The sequence below is a fragment of the Haliotis rufescens genome, unplaced genomic scaffold, assembly GCF_023055435.1.
Source record: "Haliotis rufescens isolate VD_foot unplaced genomic scaffold, xgHalRufe1.0.p SCAF_10, whole genome shotgun sequence".
Classification (NCBI taxonomy): Eukaryota; Metazoa; Mollusca; class Gastropoda; order Lepetellida; family Haliotidae; genus Haliotis; species Haliotis rufescens.
The window spans coordinates 44,452,628-44,460,021 of NW_025963780.1; positions in this window are offsets into that span (position 1 = coordinate 44,452,628).

Below are 7,394 nucleotides of genomic sequence, written 5' to 3' on the forward strand. Positions count from 1 at the left end.
CGCACGATTGGTTGTTTATATTATCAGAATTCCTCAGTGGTCTGATGAACTATAAGATATTGTCAATTTCTTATATCGGATTTGTAAACAATAACGGTGTGATGTAATTATTTGGAATTATGCTGACAATTTTTCGTTTTATATTAAATATAAAAACATAGGGGTAAATATTTGATACAATTTGGGTAAATACTTCAAAAAGAGGTGGGGTAAAATATAATAATTATTTATGTTATACAGACTTTTATTACCTAGATTTTACAGCATCGATAGTCGTAAAAGTTGACAAATGTCGCAAGATCATCGTGCTTAGTATCCTCCCAAAATAACTACACACGGTGTATATGACAAAAAAACTTCAGTCTAAAACAACAAAGTTAAAAGTCCAGTGGGCAGATAATTCCCCCTCCCATGTTCCCTGTATCCCGAAGCTGACTTATGTTACAACATACAAATACAAAAAATGATTGAAATAGTCAGAATATTTTAATGTAAATATGAACATTTTTATATTAATCTGAGTTTAAATTCGTACTTTTTTTCGGCAAACAACGACGCGATGGTAAATGAGTGAGTGAGTGTGGTTTTACGCCACTTTTAGTAATATTCCATCAATATCACGGCGGGGGACACATTGTACCCATGTGGGGAATCGAACCCGGGTCTTCGGCGTGACGAGCGAACACTTTAACGTCTGAACTACCCCCCCTAGCCATGTGTGATTCTTGGATTCGAACCTACGATCACTGAATACGGTCACCGATAGGGAGAAATACAAAAGTTTAATGTAGGATAAAACCTTTGTGATATACCCCACTCATTATCACCACCGCCCATCTAGTCAACCCCAAAATATATTGTGAAAAATACTGCTATTTTTTTAAAGGGATTCTTTTGTCACGCGAATACTATCTCGTAGTGATACAAGCTGGTGATGGGGCAGAGCTTTTGCATATGTCAAGGTGACCTTCTCACGCATTTGTTTGTATTCCTACGATGCGGGATGTCGCTTGTTTTCACACAAATATATTTCAGGGATTTACAGTTGAAGTCAATAAATAACCGTTGTAATTTGTTGACTTGTACGAAAATTCAGTCATCTTGACATGCACAAAAACTCTGCCGCATATTAGGCCCAGAGATTTTCGGTTCAAGTCAATACATCACGGCTCTAATTGTCACATTTTGCACTGAAAATGAAAAAATATGTCCGTCGGAGATATTTTCAAAATATTCACGATTAAGTTTTTGATACCACTGCGGGGTACGTCTCAAAACCTATGGATAGTTTTTATTTATCCGGTAGTCAACTATTGAACTGATCCTTGATCTTGACATTCATTTAGAGACTCCTCAACCTAAAAGTGGGTTAGATAATGTCATTGAAATCGTGAACGTGTTATAAAATACATGACCTTTGTGTCCGACGTTGACACCAACGTTACCGAGGCAACAACTTTACAAGTGAAATATGTCGTTTGTGCAGCACTTGACGATTACACAATACCGTACCGGATACAATAGACGCACCGCGGCTTGTGATATTGGCGTACTCAGTTGGTGTTATGTTGGCTGACTGACGGTTTAAAGGACCAATTCCTTCACCAGTGAAACATGTTTTGAAGCCGATTCGGCTGTCTCAGAATCTAAATTTGAATCGAAACAGTCAATTCATTTTTGTTGGCTATTCTCTGCTGCTCTGGAATCCACAACTGCCTCTACACCGACCCCTTCATAATCCAACCCCCTTTTCTACTCCGGACCCTCCAGAATCCACTTACTTCTCTACACTAACCCTCCATAATCCTCCACACTCTCTACACCGACCCCTCCGTAATCCACTTTACTTTCTCTTCACTAGCCCCTTAATCCACCCCTTTCTCCACAACGATCCTCCACAATGATTCACTTGCTTTACTCCAGACCCTCCACAATACACTACTTCCTCTAATACTGACCCTCCGTAATCCACAATTCTTTCGTTAATGTCATCTATCATTCCTTGACCCAATATCACCGCGGTACGCACTCACACAGTCAGCTGACCATTGTAGTAACTTATTTGGGCGGTGGGATAACCTAAAGGTTCGCTCGTCACAAAGAAGTGAGTGAGTGAGTTTGGTTTTACGCCGCCTTTAGCAATATTCCAACAATATTACGGCGGAGGACACCAGAAATGGGCTTCACACATTGTACCCATGTCGGGAATCGAACCCAGGTCTCAGGCGTGACGAGCGAAAGCTTAAACCACAAGGCTCCCCGACCGCCCCTCACAAAGAAGTCCCAGGTTCGATCCCCCACGTGGATAGACTGTGGGCAGCCCATTTCAGGTGCCCCGCCGTGATTGTGATGGAATATTGCTAAATGCGGCGTAAAATCTAACTTACTCATTAATATTTTGTATAGTTCCGTTTCTTTACGTCCAACAGTGTAGTAAGCTTTCTGCATACTTATACGCAATAATAACAGATCAAAGCTGTTTGTTCCATAATGTAGTGTTCTAACACTCATAGAGACGACCACAAAGGCAATATAGGATGGCAATGCCATACACTCTCCCGTTAGCTATTCTTTCCATTTACATGCTTTTGTTTGTTTGTTGTTTAACGCCGCACTCAGCAATATTCCAGCTATATGACGGCGGTTTGTAAATAATCGAGTCTGGACCAGACAATCCGGTGATTGACATCATGAGCATCGATCCACGCAATTGGGATCGATGACATGTATCAAACAAGTCAGCGAGCCTGACCACCCGATCCTGTTAGTCGCCTTTTACGACAAGCATAGTCACCTTTTACGGCAAGCATGGGTTGCTGAAGACCTATTCTATCCTGGAATCTTCACGGGTCCATGCAAGGGGGAGCGGGACCTCGTGAAATTCTGGCTTGTAAATGTCCCGGATGAACTACCACTTCAGGGCATCTTCTTGTCTACACATCTCCGAAAGCTTGTGTAACGTTTAGGCATAAAAACAGGAGGGTGTAGAAGCTATGAAGTATGCATTAAAACACCTTTCGCTCTCACTTCAAATTGACTGCACCGCTACGGGTCGTTAAACAGTGTTTTCGGGTCTGGGAAAAGATATCAACACCTTCTAAAAATGGTTTATAAATTAGATCAGTTCAGAGGTTTCCTTGGCTCGATTCCTTGGAAAATAGACTATAAGTTGTGTCAGGATCGTAGCAATCTAAATTAGTCCCTTGTGCTGATGTATACATCAGTTGTGGGAATTATGGTATAGCAATATGTAGAGTATAGGACATGCACTGGTCTGAAGAATATTGTACCAGTTGTTGGGATAGTAGTAGTAGTTTAGCAGTATATTGAGTATAGAACGTGCAGTTGTCGGGATAGTAGTATAGTAATAAATTGAGTATAGACCATGTACTGGTCTGTAGAATATTGTAGCATTTGTCGGGATAGTAGTATAGTGATAAACTGAGTATAGACCATGCCCTGGTCTGTAAAATGTCGCAGCATTTGTCGGGATAGTAGTATAGCGATAAATTGAGTATAGACCATGCCCTGGTCTGTAAAATATCGCAGCATTTGTCGGGATAGTAGTATAGCGATAAATTGAGTATAGACCATGCCCTGGTCTGTAAAATATCGCAGCATTTGTCGGGATAGTAGTATAGCGATAAATTGAGTATAGACCATGCCCTGGTCTGTAAAATATCGCAGCATTTGTCGGGATAGTAGTATAGCGATAAATTGAGTATAGACCATGCCCTGTTCTGTAAAATGTCGCAGCATTTGTCGGGATAGTAGTATAGCGATAAATTGAGTATAGACCATGCCCTGGTCTGTAAAATATCGCAGCATTTGTCGGGATAGTAGTATAGCGATAAATTGAGTATAGACCATGCCCTGGTCTGTAAAATATCGCAGCATTTGTCGGGATAGTAGTATATTAAGTTGCTTGTCTGTATTGTACAACCAGTGGGGATGTTGATGAGTGTTCAATTCCAGAATCAGAGGTGATGGTCCATCCCGTACGTTACAAGACCCTCTGAAGGGGGATGGACACAAACACAGTCAAGCGTATGCCATACAATGTCCAAACTGGATCACTAGGTTCCCGTTTCATCGACACGGGCTAAATCGTGAGATTTGGTTTGTTTGTTGTTTAACGCCGCACTCAGCAATATTCCAGCTTCACGACGGCGGTCTGAGAAATAATCGAGTGTGGACCAGACAATCCAGTGATTGACATCATGAGCATCGATCCACACAATTGTGATACGATGACATGCATCAACCAAGTCAGCGAGCCTGACCACCCGATCCCGTTAGCCGCCTCTTACGACAAGCATAGTCGCCTGATACGACTGGCACCGGATGCTGAAGGAATACCTATTCTACCCCGGATCGTCACGGGGAGACAAGCACCGGATGCTGAAGACCTATTCTACCCCTGATCTTCGCGGGTTAGCGGATTATCTGCATCCATTGGCATTCAAGGCTGAAGCTGTGACACGAGAGGCTCCTCCCCATCAGCTGTATCCGGGCTTCTGATCGTCCTGAAATAACACCAAGTTAACGACAAGCATAGTCGCCTATTACGGCAAGCATGGGTTGCTGAAGACCTATTCTACCCCGGATCTTCCTAAATTTTGAGAAAATATGTACTATACAAATAATTACGTTTGGCAAGGCCATTATGCGAAAAGTCTGGACCAGACAATCCAGTGATTAATATTGTGAACAGTGAATGAATAACGATCCATGCAGTCGGGGTAAGATGATACGCCATCAACCAAATCGCCGAGCCTGACCACCCGATCTATGTGCTCGCCTTTACGACCAGGGTGGGTTGCTGGGGACATGTGTACTGTAACCCGGTTTGCCGGGCTTGTTTCCACATAATGACCTCTTCAATGGTAATCAGTTGTTTTGTTGTGCCCAAATTCATTATTTTTTATAAAGTGCTCAATTTCACCTTTTTGGAGCGCTCTGTTTTGCTACAATTTCAATTCAGCCGAGGTCTTCAGAAATATCGGCGAACCGCACATTGCCACCTGTAGACGCCATGTTGTTTTCTAGCAGACGAAATCAAAATTGAACACGTGACACACTAAGGATCATGTGACGAGTCTCTATTCGAGGTCAGTGTCAGTCACGTGAATTCAACAAATCTTTTCGGGTCTGTTTTCTATTGTTAGGTCAGTATTGGAATTTATTGTTTCGTCATGTGATATAAATTAACCAATGAAATTAAAAGACTCGCAATAAAGGTATCACATATAACATAATAATATTATGATTGAAGAGAAAGTGTGTTTTGGGACAAAACGGGCGTGCAGCCTACAATTTAGTCAACACGAATTTTCAAAATATCAACCTGAGTTATTGTCAATTTCTTAAAACAAATTTTTCATTTATTCAATAATTCAATAACTGATCTCAGGTTTAAGATTAAGAAAACAAACAAATATCATCTCTTTCCTTCATCTCATTATATACCCGAAAATCCTTTAAATATCACATGTACATTGTTCGAGATCATAGAGTCTAATAATAGAAAACGCAGTGAACCGGTCGGTCCGACAGACGGCATTGCTGTAAATGCTTATATAAAGACATGATTGATTTGGAAGAGTAATTTACAAAATGATGAAACGACCGTTCTCGTTACAGCACTCAGTTGAGGGAGTTATTTCCCCGGAGTAACAGATTTATAGTTTTTTTCGCCGTTTCGACTAAAACACTTCCAGAGGCAAGAACATAAAACTCGGAGCCAAGTTGAAAGTTTCTATAACTACCGCAAACGACCGGGGCTATGACAGACAAATATGCCATGTCAGCGAAAAGTTGCAAAAAGCTGACATTTCAGAGACGGGAAGGCGCATGTGCGTTGCAGATTTTCAACAACACCATCTGGTCATGAACGTCACACGCTGTGTTGCCGTCATCTTCCTTTATACCGTAAATATCTCATTAAATTCATATTACAGAGAAATCCAATTCGTGTATGGTGCGCTTTTACGTACAGAACTATAACACTTTTGACCATCGAATCATTTTTCGCAACTAAATATGTTCTGATTCCCAAGGGCGGTTATCGTCATTTTACAATTATCTTATAATTGTGAATCGGAACAGTCTGGAGTCTTCCATAGTGGTTTGATCACTGCTTCGTCAGACCTTAGGGAAAGGGGCTCCACATGTAGGTTAACACGATACACATGCCTGAAACGCCGACTGTAACGACATAGCATAACGCCGGCAGTACCGATATCCGATATACCGGCTGTAACGATATACCATAACGCCGACAGTATCGATATCCGATATACCGGCTGTAACGACATACCATAACACCGGCAGTATCGATATCCGATATACCGGCTGTAACGATATACCATAACACCGGCAGTATCGATATCCGATATACCGGCTGTAACGACATACCATAACACCGGCAGTATCGATATCCGATATACCGGCTGTAACGATATACCATAACACCGGCAGTATCGATATCCGATATACCGGCTGTAACGATATACCATAACGCCGGTAGTATCGATATCCGATATACCGGCTGTAACGATATACCATAACCCCGGCAGTATCGATGTCCGATATACCGGCTGTAACGATATATCATAACGCCGGCAGTATCGATATCCGATATACCGGCTGTAACGATATGCCATAACGCCGGTAGTATCGATATCCGATATACCGGCTGTAATGATGTCGGGTAAATAGGAACGCCGCTTGTAACGATGTTGGATATACCGTAACATTGTCTGTAACGATGCTGGACATACCTAATACCGGCTGTAACGATGGCACAGTATACTGACTCCGAGCCGACCAGTCCTTGTTTTAGCCCCTTAATGCCGAGAGCCAGACAGGGTAACAACAAGTACCGTCTTTTAGCGTCTGGCGGACGCTCTACCACTAGACCACGGAGGCGGTCGGCTGTAACAATACTCAATGCACGACAACTACAAGAATGTCGGATATACTGTAACAACGCCGACTGTAACAGTGTCATGTATGCAGACAGTAACACAGATATATTTGATAATTTCAGAACTATTAAATTGTATTCATGAGCTCGTGTGTGCGAACGTGCCGATCATGGTATCTTCAGGTCAGAATCGCTTAGTCATCAAATCGTTTCTGCCTTTACACTTGATAGACAGAACATGCAGTTTTAAATCATAAAAAGTGTTTCCATGACAATATAACAACTGGGCCAATTAGTGCCAGCAGGAAGAGAGCAAAGGGAAGCTGGTCAGAAATAAAGCCACATCTGCCTACCCATGATGCAATGTCCATGTATTCCGCACATTACGTCGTGATGGTTTTAATCACCTAATTGGTCATAGGTTGCACCTAAACACGCTTCTTAAGTGTATGTACCGGATACCGGG